At 40.2% G+C, this 20,181-nt stretch overlaps 1 long non-coding RNA gene across 1 annotated transcript in view; it reads left to right on the top strand.

Annotated features, from left to right (window-relative positions):
- LOC130918053 (uncharacterized) overlaps positions 1 to 18,625 on the top strand; it is a 30,038-nt gene extending 11,413 nt beyond the window's left edge. Inside the window, exon 2 of the long non-coding RNA XR_009063554.1 lies at positions 14,249 to 18,625. This is a non-coding gene — a long non-coding RNA (uncharacterized LOC130918053). The remainder of the gene's footprint in view (positions 1 to 14,248) is intronic.
- The last annotated feature ends 1,556 nt before the right edge of the window (positions 18,626 to 20,181 follow it).

Raw genomic sequence — 20,181 nt, 5'->3', positions numbered from 1 at the left:
CCCAAGCGGACTGTTATATAATTTGAAAATTTGAATTAATGCGTGGAATATAAATTAACCGTTTCTCGTTAAATTCCTGTTGAGGTGGTTGCAGCTCAACGTTGCATTCGTAGGAAGAATTGATGGAGAATAAGTTGTCTTTTAGCCAAAATTTGGCGTGTTTAATTTCCACTGACGTGCGGCTACATCCTTTCTCATTGCTGTCTTCACAGGCAATCCCACAAATCAAAGTAATCAATGTCAAACAAAAATATAAGTAGCAATTTAGACAATTAAATCACATTCTGCCATCTTGTGGCGAAAAGATAACATGTCAATAATAACAAACAATAGGAAAATTATTTCAACATCAACTAAAGACACATAATGGATGGATGGATGGATGGAGCTTTCAATTTAACAATTGCACATGCAGTCTAAACATTAAGTATTAAAAAAAAATTTGTAAACAATAAGAATTCTAGTTTGAACATTTATAACAGCTTGTATGACTTGAAAAATGTACAACATTATAAAAATCAATATGACGACTGTGAAAGCATGTCATTCTAACACAAATGACTTGCAGCTTTAACAGTATACTTCAGACAACTTATTGGTAATAGCTGCTGTGACATAATTATTTAACACAAGTGTTTACGTCAAGGTTTCAGGTTTTTTTCCAGAACATTTTTTAATACATGGACCCCCCACACAGACACAACCAGATTAAAGCTGTATTGCGCTGATGCCAATGAAACATTTAAGATTTTATGATGGCAGAATAAAGCAAACACATACAGAAAAATAGCTGTGGCCATTAGACTGTCATATTATATATAGGCTTCACTGTTGGATTTTACTTTATCCTGAGTGCTTTACCATCATGAAAGCTTTCAGAGAAATCACACAGAGATACCAAATAACGCAACATAATGATTGCTACATCAAGTCCGTGCCCAGTCCACTCATTAATTTCAGCCGTTTCGTCAAGGTTAGAGCCGCTATCCGACTCCATCACGTTCATTTGTACCGTTAGCCGCTAGCGTTAGCCTGTGGCTTGGCTACCAGAATAAAGCACTGAAAGAATCTTCTCCTGAAATCGTGAGAACCAGGGAGGACAGCGGGTGAAAGCCCGTCTGGAACCCGCCAAGAGTTTACTTAATGTTGGGTGAAAGTTTGGCGAAGCTAACTTAAGCCTGACTCCATCCCGTTTACTTGTAGCGTTAGCCGCTAGTGTTAGCCTACCGGGCTTCTGTTTGTTTGGCTTCCTGAAAACCACGTGACTCCATACGTAAGCACACTGTCTGCTTTCTTAAAGGGGAATTAGCATAGCCGAACAACACAGAGTCAAAGCTGGATGAATTTTCCTGTTTTATTAAATTACCGAATTTACCGACATGGTCAAAATTACGTCGGTCATCGTGAAGAATTTCGGTAACGGTAAATTTTCGGTTTACCACCCTGCTCTACTCTGGTGGGTAAACCTAGATCCGGGCCTGAGCCTGGGCCCTAGCCAGTAGAATGTTCTTGAGCTTGATGGTCACACTCTTGGCATGGATGGTGCACAGGTTGTTGTCCTCAAACAGATCCTCCAAGTAAGCCCCATGGAACTCCTGCAGGGCTCCAACGGCTACGCTCCGGTTAACACAACACCTCTAAGTTTGGTATTGGAAATATGCTCGTGTTTCATATTATAACAATTTGATACAGAACCAAACATCCACAAAACATATCACCGTTAATACGACCATCAAATTGAATATGTTTTCTATCTCTAGTGTATTAGTGTACTTTATTGGCGAGGCAGACGGTAGAATTGCTGAAACGGAAGGCTTGCATTCAAATATCAATTTGAATTGAATTTATACTTGGGCACCCTCTGCTCATTAAGATGTATGTAGGTGGTGGAGAATGGATGGAGGTGTATACAGTATGAGTGAATGTGAGTATTTGCTCTTGGAAAACAATCTGATTTATTTACACGAGCAGGCTTGACATCCATTCAATTGATCATTCTGAAACCAGTGCACTTTCTCTCCTGCCCTCTTTTACACAGGATTTAACAAAATGCATACACATAGCACACTGAAATGGTACGCTACACTACATAGTACATGAAGTGCTTTGATAAAGGTAGAACCCAAGTGTAATGCTATTATTTATGCTTTATATATTTTTTGTTGTTGTTGGTTTTTTTTCTTCAAATATTATTAGTGCAACCCTCTCACCTATGGGTTTTTAAGGTGTGTAATGTATTTCTTCAAATTGGGTTGGAAATAATCAAATTACACTGTTGAATGACTAAGCTGCATCAAAAGGTAGAGCTATGCCCCTGCGCTTACTCTTCACTCCCAATCATTCATCTTTGGTCAGTTCACATATTTGTGATGTGACAGAAGGGGTAGAGAGGAAAGGACCCTCACCAGAAAGTGAGCAACTGATAAGAAGTGGTATCCTTAAGCACAAGTCTGGGCTTAAGCGAGCCAATAATGAACATGACAAATTTTCCAGGATTTATATGTAAAAAAAATTACAGAATTTTTACTTTTGTATTTTTGTTCTAATGTCGTCTAACTTGTGTTCCTTTTTTATGTACTTACTTTGGTGTTTGTATTCCCATGTATTTTAAGATGATAGAGGGTAATCAAACAAGTATCTGGCTGAGTCTTCATATTAGTCTCAGTTATTGTACAATTCAAATGGATTTCAGTCAATATATTTTTAATCAGATTTCTAAAGAGCTGTATATTTTGCACCACAAAAAATGTGAACTCATTAGCAGAGAGGTAACTTTTTGGGCGCGTGGGTGGCGGGGGGGGGGGGGGGGGGGGGTGGATGATGACCCCCGAAATGCTGTGTCAGCAATAAAATTAATGTACAAGATATATGCTCACATAGTAGCTTAGCCCAGTGGAGAAGTGGACGCCGTATTTTTTTTTTTTTGACTTAATATTCCAGCCAGAAATCTGTCCTCAGGTGGTTTAGGCTAAGCAAAGCAAATGGCCATCTCTTAGGTGTTAGTAACATGATGTGTTTGGAAAATAATTTTGACCCATTATATTTTTTTGGATCATTTCAATAATTTTTGTTTTTTGCTTTATTGCTTTAAAACTTTTATAGACAACATTTTATTGGCAACGTCTTTATTTTAAATTTACATTAAATTCAAAGACAATTACAGTTGTGGTCAAAAGTTTACATACACTTTTGAAGAACATAATGTCATGGCTCTCTTGAGTTTCCAGTTATTTCTACAACTCTGATTTTTCTCTGATAGAGTGATTGGAACAGATACTTCTTTGTCACAAAAAACATTCATGAAGTTTGGTTCTTTTATGACTTTATTATGGGTGAACAGAAAAAAGTGATCAAATCTGCTGGGTCAAAAATATACATACAGCAGCGCTAATATTTGGTAACATGTCCCTTGGCCATTTTCACTTCAATTAGGCACTTTTGGTAGCCATCCACAAGCTTCTGGCAAGCTTCTGGTTGAATCTTTGACCACTCCTCTTGACAGAATTGGTGCAGTTCAGTTAAATTTGATGGCTTTCTGACATGGACTTGTTTCTTCAGCATTGTCCACAAGTTCTCAATGGGGTTTAAGTCAGGACTTTGGGAAGGCCATTCGAAAACCTTAAATCTAGCCTGATTTAGCCATTCCATTACCACTTTTGATGTGTGTTTGGGGTCATTGTCCTGTTGGAACACCCAACTGCGCCCAAGACCCAATCTTCGGGCTGATGACTTTAGGTTATCTTGAAGAATTTGAAGGTAATCCTCCTTCTTCATTATCCCATTTACTCTCTGTAAAGCACCAGTTCCATTGGCAGCAAAACAGCCCCACAGCATAATACTACCACCACCGTGCTTGACGGTAGGCATGGTGTACTTGGGGTTAAAGGCCTCACATTTTCTCCTCCAAACATATTGCTGGGCATTGTGGCCAAACAGCTCGATTTTTGTTTCGTCTGACCACAGAACTTTCCTCCAGAAGGTCTTATCTTTGTCCATGTGATCAGCAGCAAACTTCAGTCGAGCCTTAAGGTGCCGCTTTTGGAGCAAGGGCTTCCTTCTTGCACGGCAGCCTCTCAGTCCATGGAGATGCAAAACACGCTTGACTGTGGACACTGACACCTGTGTTCCAGCAGCTTCTAATTCTTGGCAGATCTGCTTTCTGGTGATTCTCAGTTGAATCTTCACCCTCCTGACCAATTTTCTCTCAGCAGCAGGTGATAGCTTGCATTTTCTTCCTGATCGTGGCAGTGACAAAACAGTGCCATGCACTTTATACTTACAAACAATTGTTTGCACTGTTGCTCTTGGGACCTGCAGCTGCTTTGAAATGGCTCCAAGTGACTTTCCTGACTTGTTCAAGTCAATGATTCACTTTTTCAGATCCATGTATGTATATTTTTGACCCAGCAGATTTGATCACTTTTTCTGTTAACCCATCATAAAGTCATAAAAGAACCAAACTTCATGAATGTTTTTTGTGACAAAGAAGTATCTGTTCCAATCACTCTATCGGAGAAAAATCAGAGTTGTAGAAATAACTGGAAACTCAAGAGAGCCATGACATTATGTTCTTCACAAGTGTATGTAAACTTTTGACCACAACTGTACATGCAATGACATTTTCGGCCACCAGGAGGGCTCTGCCCTCGGCCCTTCTTTAATCTCCGCGTATGGTTGATGGGTTAGCACTGACACTGTATGAAATAAACAAGTGTGCTATACAGGCTGTGACGAAGAGCGAACATGCCCTGTACAGGCTAAATCCTAACCTATAAGCAAATATAAATAAGGAATTAATTAATCAGCCCTAATTAAAAAACCTACCGAATTTCATTTGTCTAAAAATAACTGAAGAATAGAGTGAAAGATGAGTGCAACCAACAGCAACAGAAGTGACGGCTTGGCAGAGATTCAAAAATTGGGGTTACTTTTATTGAGTGCAATTAATCTATAAAAAATGTTTCAGCCTCGATAAATTACCACAACAACAAAAAAACAACAACAACAACAAAAAGTGAAAAAAACTTTTGGAGTTTTTGGAGTTTGGAGATTCTACTTAGTACTTGTACCATTTTATTTAAATTAAAAATGTTCATTAAATCAACTCAAATATTTGAAAACTGTGAACGTAAAACGTCAACAGGAAAAAGAGTCTGTCTGCAGACAGGAACTAAAAAGTGCTTTTTAGAGGCGTAAAGTGTCAAATATCTGACTTACACTATACTTTTTTTTTTGTCGTTCCTGATGATCGCATTGTCAGATTACACAGAATTGTGTCATGATGTCGCAATGTGTCTTTGAACGGACGGGTTGTCACACTCAGTAGTAGTAGTAGATCTACTATTCAGGCAAAGTAAGCGCTCGCCTTAGGCCCCGAACCAGTAGTGGGCCCACAACCAGCTGCCCTTGCCCCAATGAGCAAGGGCTTGGGCCACTGGAGCCAGCAGCACCCCCAACTATTCGTCATGTATAATTATGTCACCATACCAAACCAATAACAAAACAAAAAAGAAAGCCGTTTGAATGCTGCATTTATATTATCTCTCCCCCACACACATGCACTACAATGGACTGTTGCACGACGACGGACTGAGTATCAGTCGCTTAGCTTCATTTAGCGCCATTTAGTTTCGCTTAGCTCCGTTTAGCATTACTTAGCTGCGCTCAGCTGTTCGTTAGCTTCACTTAGCCCTCCCGCATTTTCACGCCACTAAGCTCGCTATTTTTACAGCTCACTTGCTACTTTGCACGTCAGCTATCGTTTATTTCGAACACACGAATGTGCTTTCCATGAGAGCCAAAGTGAAGTGAGGGAGAAGTTGAGAACAGGCCGCTAATGCATCTTTTAACTTACTTCTTCTTCTTCACACTGAATATGAAATACACGACAGCACACCCTGTGGCGGAACAATGCAGTACAGTTCCAATCAGTCATACAATAACACTCAACAGCTGGTTAACAGCATTTGCTTACGAAAAAAAATTACATCTATTAGTGACACCACAAGCAATGACGAAGAATGTTTTTTTACAGACTGTAAAGCTTTCAGTTAGCGGTTTAGCGAACGTACCTCCGGTGAACATTTCAAAATAAAAGCATGTCGTGTTCGTCATATAAATAACAATTTCTGGAGTTAATCCCACATACTTCAGAATTAATATTCTAATATGTTGAGTAAATACTACAGAATACAGATTCTACACTAAAAATAGTTTTCAAATGACACTCTTTATGACAAATATGATTGGCAATGAATAATAATTATTAGAGATGTCCCGTTCGATCGGGGTCCGATCACGCCATTTTCAAAGTATCGGAATCGGCAAAAAAAATATCAGCCATGCCTTTTTTTTAATATATATATATTTTTTAATTAAATCGTTTTCTAATTGTATTTAAAATTACAAACATATTATGTTACACTCATCAAGAGTCTTTAGTTTAGGCTTAAGGTAGGGTTATCAAATTTATCCCGATAACGGCGGTAATTATTTTTTTTACAAATGTATCACGTATTGCACGACTCATTCATGCATTGTCCCGCTTAATCTGTAATGGCGCCATTTTACCTATATAGAGAGATAAAAGGCAGCGTAAAATGAGTAGAGTGAATTTAGGCAGCCTTTGGAGCCTTTTTTTAATTGGCTAAAGCCTTACAATCCCTCTCCCTACGATTAGAAACATCATGGGAAGCAATGTGGGGAAGCAAGGTGGCAATTGATCTTTTTCTTAACACCTTACGTTACTTCCCAATGCAGAGAAGATATATCAATTGGTAGCACTACGCACAGTCATGGTTCCACTTCCCATCATGCATTTGGGCAGGCTACAGTATTATTTACTGAAAGCTCAACAAATACACTAGATGGCAATATTTAGTCACAATATACAAAGCCACAAGTCTTTCTATCCATGGATCCCTCTCACGGAAAGAATGTTATTAATGTAAATGCCATCTTGAGGATTTATTGTCATTATAAACAAATACAGTACTTATGTACTGTATTTTTAATGTATGTATTCGTCCGAGTTTTATTCATTTTTTTCTTAATGCATTGCCAAAATGTATATGATTGGGAAAAATTATCGGAAATGATTGGAATTGAATCAGGAGCAAAAAAAAAAAAAAAAAACAATCGGATCGGGAAATATCGGGATTGGCAGATACTCAAACTAAAACGATCAGATCGGGAGCAAACAAACATGATTGGAAAAACCCTAATTATTATGCTACTATTATATATAGTAGTAAATTCTAATAATAATGCTTGAATTTTTGTTTTAAGAAATTATTTTGAATCATGTTGGAAAGGCAAAGTCAGTGTCATGAATCTGTTTACTTTCCATTCTTTTGCACGAGTAAATGCTATCAGCATTTAACCTCATTGTTTATTTGTGATTAATTATTGACATTTGCATGATTATTTGTACTTTAATAAAGAATTTAAGTGTTTTAGAATGGTTTTGTGAATTAATAGCGTCGACAAAAATTTCATTGCTAAATTAGTAAAAAAAAGAAAATTATTAGATTAGTCGACTAATCGTAAAACTAGTCGGCTGACTAATCAGGAGAAAATTTGTCGTTTAGGACAGCCCTAGTGTACCGGAACATATTTCCTCCACACCCTTCTCACCTTTTTAAACCCTGACCCATAAAGAGGGCCCCTGGATATGTTCGCCTTAGGCCCCAAAATTGCCAAGTCCGCCACTGTTCCTGACTATAGCGGGTTGAGCAGTTGCCGATGTCAGGTTAGATCAGGTTATTGCGCCATGTCTGACAGAAATAAATCAGAAAAACAAAAAACTCTTTCAGAACAAAATGATTGATTTTCTTTTATCTTAATTTGTGAAGAATCAGAAAAACAAACAAATAGTTGGAACCATCCTTAAGTTATCAACCTAATAAGTTAATGGACCATTGAATATTTGTGTAATGGGTGGTCAATATGAGACCATAGTTACGCTGAAATTTGTATGTACTGTATAAAGTAAATCAAAATACAGTATAATGAATGCAATGTTATGCAAAGAAAGCATGATGTAATTCACACAAAAGTTACGTACATTTTTTTGGCAAAACCATTCAAAATAATGATTATGATGGATAAATGAGGCGGAGGTCTGCTGGTATGTTTTGTTTTTAGCCTAGGGAGAAACGATGGATCAATTTCCAAAACTGACACCAGTGGCCAACTATATTAAGCCAGTTTATAAAAGGAAGGAAGGGACTATTGCGTAAACAGCTTGCCACTTCCTGTGGCACACTATTGTCTTCCTGGTATTTATTCATTGTCGGTTATATTCTTTTACTGTGTTTTATAACTTGATCATGGAGTAAGACTGCAAATTATCTTTATACCGACAAGAAGACGCAAGAGAGAGCAATGGACCGGAATAGACAACATTCCAGCAACCCAGTATATACCGGTAAATATATTTATTATAATAGGGTACTGCTGCAGTCATACATCTTGTGTTGTGATAAGGTTAACTAATACTAGCTGAAAGCATGCCGCTAACCCAATTTGACGTCAAACCCTGATCTGATAGGCTGTTATTTGTAATTCATAAAGTTAGAAAGCAACATTTATGCCCCCCCCCCCAACTTACACTCCAACCCCAACGACTCCCTCCCTGAGTACACCCTCTGACCCCACCAGTTACTGCAGGAGAGTAGACAAAAGGGATCGGAGAGGATACTAAATGAGCAAAAGCCTTCTAGCCTCCATTGGAAAGGAAAGTAGGCAGCTGCATTTTGTAATTTGATGTCATTATTGGGAGGTTTTGCAGTTGGGAACATTATGTTGTACATCACGTTTGACTGATTGAGTTTGACAGACTTGGACTTGCACAACAATAGAAAGAATCCTCACAATTATGTATAACTCGTAATAAAGCAACATAATCTGTGCACAGTGAGCATATCGGTAGTGGCAATATTATTAAGTGAACTAGACGAGGCTATTGACCAGTGGCTCTTATTAAACAGCTCAATACAGTCTTCCTTTCTATGGCCAGATTTCATTCTAATCTCAATGGACACATGCATTTATGCACATGCTGTCACTATCCTTAATCTCACTCACACACCTAAATTGCCTCTAAAGACAGCACACAATTCTGTCATTAGCATCCAACTAAAAAAATAAAATAATTGAAGAAGAATTATACCCCAATGACCCCGGAGGTTTTTCATAACAGAAAAATGAGGCAAAAAAAAAAGAAAAGAAGAAGAACAATGCAAATTGTACATAACTGGATTTTTGTTCTAAAGTAATCCATACATCAATCATTTTTACTGCTTATCCCAGTTGAAGGCTTGAGGTGTGTGACACCCAAAACAGATTACCAGTCAATCACATTGACAGACAACCATTTACACTCTCTCACACAGCTCTGGGCTATTTAGAATCACAAAGAAAAACAGCAAGGGGAAAATCATATCCAGTAACTTAAGATATTGCTGTTAAAGCTTATAAAATGGAAGTGTGGTTAGCACACCCGCCTCAGAGTGTGAGGCTGGGGGTTTGAATCTTGGCAGTTTGCATGTTCTCGCTACAGTATTCTTGTCTACGTTTTCTCTGAGTAGAACTACTATGTTTTAGTCCCCAAGTTCCAAACAATGCATGTTTTGTCCTCTGAAGTTTTTCTTCTTAGGCATGGATTGTGGTTGTTTATATGTTTACAGTGTTTGTTAATATGTACACCTTGAACTGGCTGTTTATAAATTCAGGGTCTTGCTGTGCTTAGGATGAACATGTTTATGGCAAGGTATTGCATAAAACCACTCCACACGTTTTACACCTAAATATTTCATAAAACCACACCATAAAAGATATGTTCTATGACAAGTTTCCTGTAGTGTTGTATCGGTCGCGAACGATTCGTTCTTTTTGAACGAATTGTTTTGGTGAACGAGACCGAACTAATCATCATCTGCACTGATTCGTTCTATGAAGGTGCTGCTTGTTCGCTGCGTGGGAGGGCGTTGAGCAAGCGGCAGCGTCTTCTGACATCGCACACGACCAATCAGACGCCAGCCTCATCGCGGGCAGGGGAGGGAGCGGAAACAGAATCAGGGCGTTTGTCACTCACGTCCACGTGTGGCCAATAAGCAGCCAGCGTGCAGGCAGGGGGGCAAGACTGAGTTTTGTCACTTCCCGTTCAGTGACTCGGTCCTCCGGTTCCTGACCTAGCTTGCTGCTAACTTGATTTTCCAGTAATTACTATGCGGTGAACGAATCAGAAAATGAAAGGAAATGACTTTGTCACATATTTGTTAACGTGGAGCCTATCAAATGCTGCTCAAACAGACAAAAACACCACACAAATCTAGCGAGCATTGTTTAGAGTAGTACTTTTCTCAACAAACTCGTGACTGCCTATGACGACATACTATCAAATTTACAGTAATTTAAAACACGGGTAGCTACGAGGCAAGCAAAAGCTGAGCTGCGGTCGCGTGACGGCAGTGAAGCGGGCAGAGAACTGTCACTATATGGAGGCTTCATGGCAGCGATATTTACCTCATATGTGCACAGAAAAAAATATTTAGTATGATCACCATAATACTGATTTGCAATGAAACTGTATATACATGTCAATTTTTTCCCGAGTGTTTTATTTATTTTTTTCGTGTCAGCGTGTCGGGTGTTGGTTGGTTTGACAAATTATGTCAATCCGTCCATCATGTGCTACTCAAGCGCCCAAAACAACGCACGCAGACACGGGAGATGTCGCAATATGTCTACATTTTTCTTAACAGACTAATGAGAGTAGAAAGGCGACATCGTAAAGAGCAAACAATTATTTCTCGTCAGCATTTGACGATCTGAGATGCGGGGACGACAGGGGAGCTGACCGGATTATTTTATCTATTAATACCAGTGCAACAAAACAATATGATCACCATAATACTGATTTGCAATGAAACTGTATATACATGTAATTTTTTTCCGAGTGTTTTTTTTTTTTTTTCGTGTCAGGTGTTGGTTGGTTTGACAAATTATGTCAATCCGTCCATCATGTGCTACTCAAGCGCCCAAAAACAAAGCACGCGGACACGGGAGATGTCGCAATATGTCTACATTTTTCTTAACAGACTAATGAGAGTAGAAAGGCGACATCGTAAAGAGCAAACAATTATTTCTCGTCAGCATTTGACGATCTGAGATGCGGGGACGACAGGGGAGCTGACCGGATTATTTTATTTATTAATACCAGTGCAAAAATTCAACACGATCATCTTAATACTAAAAAACAAAAATACAACAGAGCGAGATGTAAATATGATGTGTTGGTCGTTCCATATTCAGAAATTAAACTTTCGATGTATTTTTATTTTCGTGACAGCAAACATGCTGTATATGTATGTGTGATCAAGAACCTGCTAAAGAAAGTCCGTGCGCCCCCGCCCCCTACTCCCCTCACAAAAGGAAAATGTTTAACCGTGTCCTAAATCGAAATGCAAGCACGAGCCATGACTTTGAGCCCATAGAACTAGGACAGACGACGCGGAAGTTCTCCCTCGCTTTTGCAGCAGCAGGAGGGAGACGAGGCTGTCTGTGAAAGCAGAATGATACCGCCTGTCACTCATTTCTGAAACTACGACGAGTGGTCAATGTGGAAGAGAGGGAGGGACCAAGCAATGTCACTTCCCATTCAGTTATACTGCGAAGCGGTCTTTGGTGATTCGTTCGGCAACGTCACTTCCCGTTCAGTAACCGAACGATTCGTTTGGGCGGGGAGGGAGATGAGGGGGGCGAACGATTCGTTGAACGATTTGTTTGAACGAATCTTTTTACTGAACGAACCGGAATGGATTCGTTTACTCAAGTGAACGACAAATCTCGTCACTAGTTTCCTGAGCGAAATATGGGCGGCCCTATCTTGGAAAGTGTCTGCTCCGAACTTCCGGTTTAGAAAGAACAACAAGAATTGCGTTTGAAGTAAGCAGTGAGTTGACAAAGTTAAAACTGCAAAATCAATCCAGAGGAACCCACGGAATCCGCCAAAATGACTTCAGCATGACGGTGATGAGATGATTGTTCTTATCAATTTGTTGATCGTTTGTGCACAAAATTATAACAACCTGTCAGCCTGTGGCGACGTGAAGTATACTATACATTGATACGCCGGCCACTTGAGTGACCAAAATGAGGTAAAATTACAAATTATATTACATTTGCCGAATGCAGAAGGGTTGACACGGATTTTGTTGTTACAAAGAAATATTACAAGGTATGTACATATAAACAAAAATAGTATGTCTTTCTTTTTTATTGCAGATATTGATCGCAATAAAACATTTTGGCAACATCATTCCTTTTCTTGTTTTATTTGAACCGATTGGTGCATGTGCAAAACAGGTCAATAAATCACAATTTATAAAATTATTAGAAAAAATAGCATACGAGAATGTGACATCAGACATCAGAGCTCCGGAGCGGTTTGAGAATCTCGCCAAACTTTGACCCGACATTACACAGACCCTCAGCGCCCTACAGACGGGCTTTCTCCCGCTGTCCTTGGTAATTCCAGCTCCAATAGCGTATCTTTTAGTTGCTGCAGTTAAAAAGGTTGGTAGTTGGATCTCGGGATCGAGCTGACGGTCCGCCGCAAGGTGAGCCACCGTCTGTCCCAGCTTCTCGGCCGCCCCCGGGTAGTTGTAGTAAATACTATTAAAGATCATCATAATTACAATCATCATCCTAATAACAATATCAAAGGCAACAAGTCGTTTCATGCGCAAGATTTTAGATTTAGTATTATTGGTGCACCGGACTCATGAAAATGCAGGGATAGGAAATACATACCTTCCATAATACAGCGGCAACATGGCTACAAAAACACCCCGTCTTTGTGGTGACATGAGCTTGGTTCCACATCTGCCTTCATGCACATGTTGTCCTCTCCTGTCGTGGTGGTGGCAGATGGATGCGGTATTTCCAAATTGTCGGGTTTTTTTGAGTGATTTCGATGAGTAATGTTACTCCAGCTCCACTGTTGTTTTGGATAGAGAAATTCAAAAACAGACGTTGGTTGCAGACATAAGGAAGTAAGGTGGTAGTACCTCGGAAACTTGTCTCGATTTGTGAATATATGTAGAGTAATATGAATCTCTTATGAACAGATATACTGTAGGTAAGCAGTTAATAATAAAATGTTTGCTCAAAGCTTACAAGAGCAGATTGTTGCAACAATATTTTAAAATTATATCATCTTCATTAAAGGATATAAATGGAATTCCAAATCCTAAATTGCTCCCAGTGGGCCTGGCAGTACCTTGCATGGCAAGAGCTGCCCATTGGCATGTAAATTTGTGCGTTTGACTGGGCAGGTAGAGCCACTGTAAAGCCCTTTGCGAACCGTCACAGTGTAAATAAAGTGCTATATACAGTAGGTGCATTTTATACATTTCGACATCAATTATTTGCATTTAGGTATCAATTATTTGAGAAAGGAATGTTTACCAGTTTGACGATAAAATATGTATTTTTTTAATATATCCAAGTGAATGTAGCTTGAGAAGGATTTTGAAATTATTGTGTTGTGTTTTACATTTTACCCAACCTTCTACCTTCATTGGGATCTGGTTTTGTACATGTGTAACACACAGAGAGTGATGCTCGTGCAAATATTAATTTTCATTTCTAGGGCTAAAGCTATTTAAAGCAATCATTTGTTTTCCTGAAATATTTTGCTGAAAGTACAGGGTGATTCAATAGAATGTGTCAAAACCATTGTGGTATATTTAAAAAATAAATAAATACAATTAATAACTAGCTGGATACAAATATATAATTTCAGATTTTTATTTAATGCTTTGCAAGTGCTTAATGTGACCACCACCAGCAGCAAAAAGTGAAAGCACGTTGCACTATGACAATGGCATTTATTTTTGCAAACTCAAAATGCACACAAAATGCCTTCTGCTGAGGAGTCACCATTTTAAGAGTAAATAAACGAGTGATTTTCTGACAAAGACAAATTGAAATTGACACCAAGTTATACAAGGATAATTCACATGACCGCTAATTCAGTCTATTTTAATTATTTTAAGTGAATAAATGTGTGATGATTTTGGCACATTATTTTTGCATCACTCCGTATTTTAGTCCTGAAACAGAAACAAAGTGAAATACTGCATATGTGTACACATTGTAGCATTGACGGTAACCTCTAGACAAAATCATTTAATAATTCTGAAAGCATTCCTCACCTACAAATTTGCTGTGTTTTTTCCAGGCGCCGTGCCCTGTGGTGGTGGGGTTCTGTGATGGTAACCATGATCGCCGGCAGCCACTATATCTGCAGCACTCATGCAAGAGAGGATGACTCCACAAATGATCGAGAGGAGCGGATTTTAGCAGTGCTGGGCATCATTGGGACCATTCTGAATCTTTTAGTGGTCATATTTGTCTACATCTACACTTCTGTAACTTAAGACAGACCTGAACACGAACGAATGGCACCTACTCAACGTCCCTTTCACCATACATCTCTTCAAGTATTTATGTGCTTGGACGGTTAGATCATTATGTGTTAAGATAGAAGGATCCTTGGCAGTGAGTTCTGTTGGCTTGTCGCCAACTGCAACTACATCCATTCACTGCTGTAAGAATAGTTTTCCATTTACTCAAGACTTCTGTCAAATGTCGCGATAGAGGTGCGTTCCATGATGCCCCTTGTCTCACTTCTTTCTCATATTTTACTTGTCATCCTAACGCAGCCTCATGCCAAGTCATAGGTGACAGTGATTACCAAAAATTACGACTTGGGCTTTCTTTGTGGATGGGATTTTATCCGATAGTGGATTTTACTGTGCTGCTTTTAATACTGACTATTGAAGAAGTTTATGTCAATGTTTCTGTTTGTACGGTTGGCTTTTTTCACTGTCATGTGAATATTTAATCCAATGGACCAAGCAAATGTAGCAGCCTGACAAGTAGGCTACTAAGAACTATCGACGGATGAACATTTGTGCCTCTTCTTAAAATTTGCTACTTAATATGATTTACCTAATAACATAATATTAGTTGTTGTAGTGAGCAGCATTTAAAAACATTTCCATGGATTTAACGTGTCCATACCTTAGCACACCAGAGGAAAGATTCCTGGCAGTGCTTGGGGTCATTGGCATTATGCTCAACCTCTTACTGCTTGCCTTTGTCTACATATACACATCTGTTTGAGAAGCCGCTTCCTCAAAAAAACATCGACAACAAAAACGATTACATATTCTACTGTGAAAAGGGATTATTTTCTCTAAACAAGCAAATATCCTGGGGTTGTGTTTATATTACATCTCTCAAAATTGAAATACATATGTCCTCTTAATATATATGCTATTTTGACAAAGGTTTGCACCCTTCAGGTTTTGTTGCATAAACCCACTTTAGTCCAGATGAACATCATGGCATGTTTACTTAAACTTGCTTTGCCATGACCTTAGACAGATGTAATTGAATTAATGCTGTTTGTGCTAAATGCCTTTCCATGTTCAAACCATAAAACACTCAAAGATGGAATGAAAGCGTGTCGACAAGTTTGCGCAGCGGCTCATCACAAAACGCAAAGATCCCTCTGTGGTTGCTCGGTGTCATAGGATAATGGCTTATCTCCTGTTGCAATGCCTTTTTGGTTGGATCTGTCAGGCTTTTGCAGAGCACTATCAGAGGTGGGAAAGTTCAAAACGGAGACATTGTCACTTAAATCAAGACTGTGTACTGTTACAACATGACTTCAAAGTACAATATTTTTGTAAAGGAGATGAGCAGAGACAATGGGGATTGTTTGACAAAAGAACAGCTGAAGCATCTGTTCCCGCTTTCTCATCACAGGAAGATGCGGAAAATGATCTGCGAATAGGTTCTTTTTCCACTGGTGATGCATGTCAGTGTATATATGATTTGGGGTACCGTGAATTCAAGGGAGGGAAAAACGCACATCGTAAGAGAAGAGGAAGGATGGGTTTAAACCTTCATCAGATCCTCATAATTCTCTTTGCTACCAATAAGTTAAAACCAGAGAAAACATAATACCAACTGGACCCACACAAATCTCCCCAGCAAAGCACATTACTTTTCTATTGCCACCAGTGTATCTGAAAGCCGAGGCCAAGCTGACACATGGGCCGCAAAAGTAAGCTGGGCAACTTGCAAACTTCTTCTCCCAATACAATATATCATTTTTTGCTTCCGAAATTAACTATTTCAACAAAAAACTTTTTTTTTTCTTTTAATCATACTTACAATTAAAGTAGCGTTGTACTTAAGCAAATCTGCATTACTCGTTGAACGCCTTTATATTATTAGATTCACTCAATGGCCATGTCTATACAAATAAGCAGTCAGGGTTCTCTGATAGTATAATAAGGTTTGGTTCATAACTTGTATGATTTGTTAAACATACTGTACCACAACCAGGGAAAACAGATAACAAAAAAATTGTAAATCATTGTATTTCATTCAACCACTTCTGTCATTGAGATGAAAAGTGTTGGTACTACCCAAACATGTATTTGCGTCATCACATTCACAGATGAATCAATTGGTTTAGTTTGGACATGGTAAATCATGGTCATCGGGCACTAAATGAATTCAAGGTACCATCGTTGGTTGATAATAACTGCTTTTTTTTTCCCTCGACTAATTAACCTTTGAATAAATGTATCCATATGTATAAAAATCAATATGTGTTTCATGTAAATAGCCTCACACAACTGGTGTCAGTAGAACTACTTTAACCACTGAGCAGAAAACAAGATCATTGCATCACTCTTCATTAATGACCTTATAACGTTTAACATTTTGAAAGAGCAAAGTATCACCATGCAGACGTCTATATACTAATAAACGAAAATGACACTTGTAAACCTACAACAATCAGTCATACTGTATTTCAGACATTTTAAATGTCCTCTTAAATTCTGAACAAGCAAATACAGTAAAATGCATTTAGCGACAGTGCTGCCCAAAAGTATTGGCACCCCTGCAATTCTGTCAGATAATGCTCAAGTTCTCCCAGAAAATTATTGCAACTACAAATGCTTTGGTATTAATATCTTCATTTTTTTGCTTGCAATGAAAAAACACAAAAGAGAATGTAAAAAAAAAAAAAAAAATCGTTATCATTTTACATCAAACTCCAAAAATGGGCCGGACAAAGTATTGGCGTCCTTTGAAAAATCATTTGATGCTTCTCTAATTTGTGTAATTAACAGCACCTGTTAATTACCTGTGGAACATAACAGGTGGTGGCAATAACTAAATCACACTTGCAGCCAGTTAAAATGGATTAAAGTTGACTTAACCTCTTTCCTGTGTCCTTGTGTGTACCACATTGAGCATTGAGAAAAGAACGAAGACCAAAGAACTGTCTGAGGACTTTGGAAGCAAAATAGTGACCTGAATGTTCCTGTGTCTACCGTGCGCAGTGTCATCAATAAGCGTAAAGCCCATGGCACTGTGGCTAACTTCCCTAGATGTGGACGGATAAGACAAGAGATTTCAATTTTCACAAGACTGTGCGGATGGTGGATAAAGAACCTAGACTAACATCCAAACAAGTTCAAGCAGTCCTGCAGTCCAAGGGTAAAACAGTGTCAACCCGTACTATCCGTCAGCGTCTGAATGAAAAGGGACTCTACGGTAGGATACCCAGGAAGACCCCACTTCTGACCTAGAGACATAAAAAAGCCAGGCTGGAGTTTGCCAAAAGTAGAGCTTTTGGGGAAAAGGCATCAACACCAGTGGCGCCTCCAGAAATTTTTCATAGGGGACGCCAGATGGGGCCACTTAAAATCTTGGGGTGGCCAAACTAAAAGCCATAATTTCAGGTTTTCATTATATTATTGCAGTAAAAAGGTCAGGGGAAAACTATCAGAAAGCTTAAGGACATGGCTACTGTTACACTTTGGTGTATTGTGTAATATTTGATGTTACTAATGATTTAATGTGCATAGTCCATAACTGTCCAGTCAACATTTAGAGTTCAACAACAATTCTGTTTTATTGTGTTATGTATATATTAGGCATAAGGTGTACATTTAACTAGGGCTGTCAAACGATTAAAATTTTTTAATCGAGTTAATCACAGCTTAAAAATTAATTAATCGTAATTAATCGCAATTCTAGCCATCTCTAAAATATGCCATATTTTTCTGTAAATGATTGTTGGAATGGAAAGATAAGACAAGACAGATATATACATCCAACATACTGTACATAAGTACTGTATTTGTTTATTATAACAATCAATCCACAAGATGGCATTAACATTCTTTCTGTGAAAGGGATCAACGGATAGAAAGACTTGTAATTCTTAAAGGATAAATGTGAGTTTGTATATTGTGACTAAATATTGCCATCTAGTGTATTTGTTGAGCTTTCAGTAAATGATACTGTAGCGACTTAACTGTTCTTCCCAAATGCATGATTGGAAGCTGTGCAACCATGACTGTGTGTGGTGGCTACAAATGCTTTATCTTCTCTGCGTTGGGTACACTACAGGGTGTTAAGAAAAAGATCAACTCCTGTCATTCTTCCCCACGTCGCTTCCCACAATATTTATAGTTGCTGTGGGGGCTGAAAAAGCTTTTGCCAATTAAAAGCACCAATGAATGCTTGTCTACTCCACTCACTTGACACTGCCTCTTATCTCTGTATATAAGTAAAACGGCACCATTGTAGGCTGTTTGCGGTAATGCGTGAATGAGTCGTAACGCGAATGCGGTAATTGCGATAAATATTTTCAGGTGATTAATTTAAAAAAAAATACCGCCCGTTAACGCTATAAATTTGACAGCCCTACATTTAACAAAACAAAATAAATGCATTCATTTGGGATGAAATGCATAACTAATTTTTCTTCCTTCACAGTTTAGTCGGTCAATGGGCTTATTTTACAAGGATACTCATAGACAATTTGGTTTCCAGCTACTGGGGATCATATGCAACTTTTTTTGGAACACCCTATATATTACTTATCAGACTTGGAACAATTAAGGAACTATGCGTAAATAATACACTTCACTGGTCCTTGGCATACATCTAATGGTGTTTGATAAACCTCTTCTTCTATCAGCTTTACAGGTGGAGTTTGTTGGCGTCCTGCCCTGGGCCGTCCCGCCACCGGTCTTGGCCCCCGGGATTTTCGGCCGGGGCTTGTCTGGTTGCGTCTGGCTGTGCGGGGGGTCCCGTCGGGCGCACGCTGGTGTCGTGGGCGGGTGGGGGGGCCGCGCGGGTGCCGGTCCGGGGCCGCGGCCCTTCCCCGGCCGGCCGGGGTGGGGTGGAGTTGGGGTGGGGGCCGGGGGGTGTATGCGGCAGCCATGGTTCCCTCCCAGGTCCGCCCGGCCGGAGCCGCGTCTCCCTGTACCGGGTGCCGGGGAGGTGCCCTCTGGTGCCATACCGCGCGCCCCTCGTGGCCCGGGGGTGGGTTGTGGGGGGTGCGCTTCCCTCCCCTTGGTCTGTTTCCGGCCCTGTCCGCCTCCCTGGGCCGCGGCGGCCGTGGCTGCCCCCCAGCCGGCGGGGTCGTTGGCGGGGCCTCTTGGGGCCCGCTGGGCCTAGGGTGAGGCTTGCTGTCCCTTGCCGGTGGGGTGGACGCCCCTGGTCGCCGGCGCTTGGTGTGGCGCCTGCTCGGGGCGCGGGGTGGGTGCTTGGTGGGTGGGGGGGGGGGTGGGCGGTCGCGGAGGCGCCGTGGGTGGTCTGGGGCGGGGATTGATCGGGGCCCTGATGCTTCTTCCGCCCTGGGGCCGGTGGTTCTGGTGGACGGGGCCACGCCCGCGGGAGCCTGCCTCTTAACTCACGCACTTCTCACTTCGGCACTGTAAATATTTTTCACTCTGGCACTTACATGCTCATACATTTCTCCGGGGAGAGTTGGGACGGGGCTTTACAGTCCCAGCCCGACTCCCCCCTGTTTTTAATGCACCACACACCAAGGTTGTGGGATGGTTGGGACCTGTTGGGGGGGGGGGGCCTCACGGCTGCCTCCTCACCACAGGCCCCGCCATCCCTGCACCTTTTTTAAATGCACCACACACATCATACTCCACAGGAGAGCTCCGGCAAAGGGCGGTGGGACGGGCGGCTGGACAGAAACTCCATGCTGCGGTCCCACTGCCCCAAGCCAAGCTCTCCTATTTTAATGCATACATTGCACTACCCTCCCCTCACACC

This window comes from Corythoichthys intestinalis, chromosome 6 (assembly GCF_030265065.1).
Source record: "Corythoichthys intestinalis isolate RoL2023-P3 chromosome 6, ASM3026506v1, whole genome shotgun sequence".
NCBI lineage: Eukaryota > Metazoa > Chordata > Actinopteri > Syngnathiformes > Syngnathidae > Corythoichthys > Corythoichthys intestinalis.
This window is presented reverse-complemented; position numbering and strand designations above follow the sequence as displayed.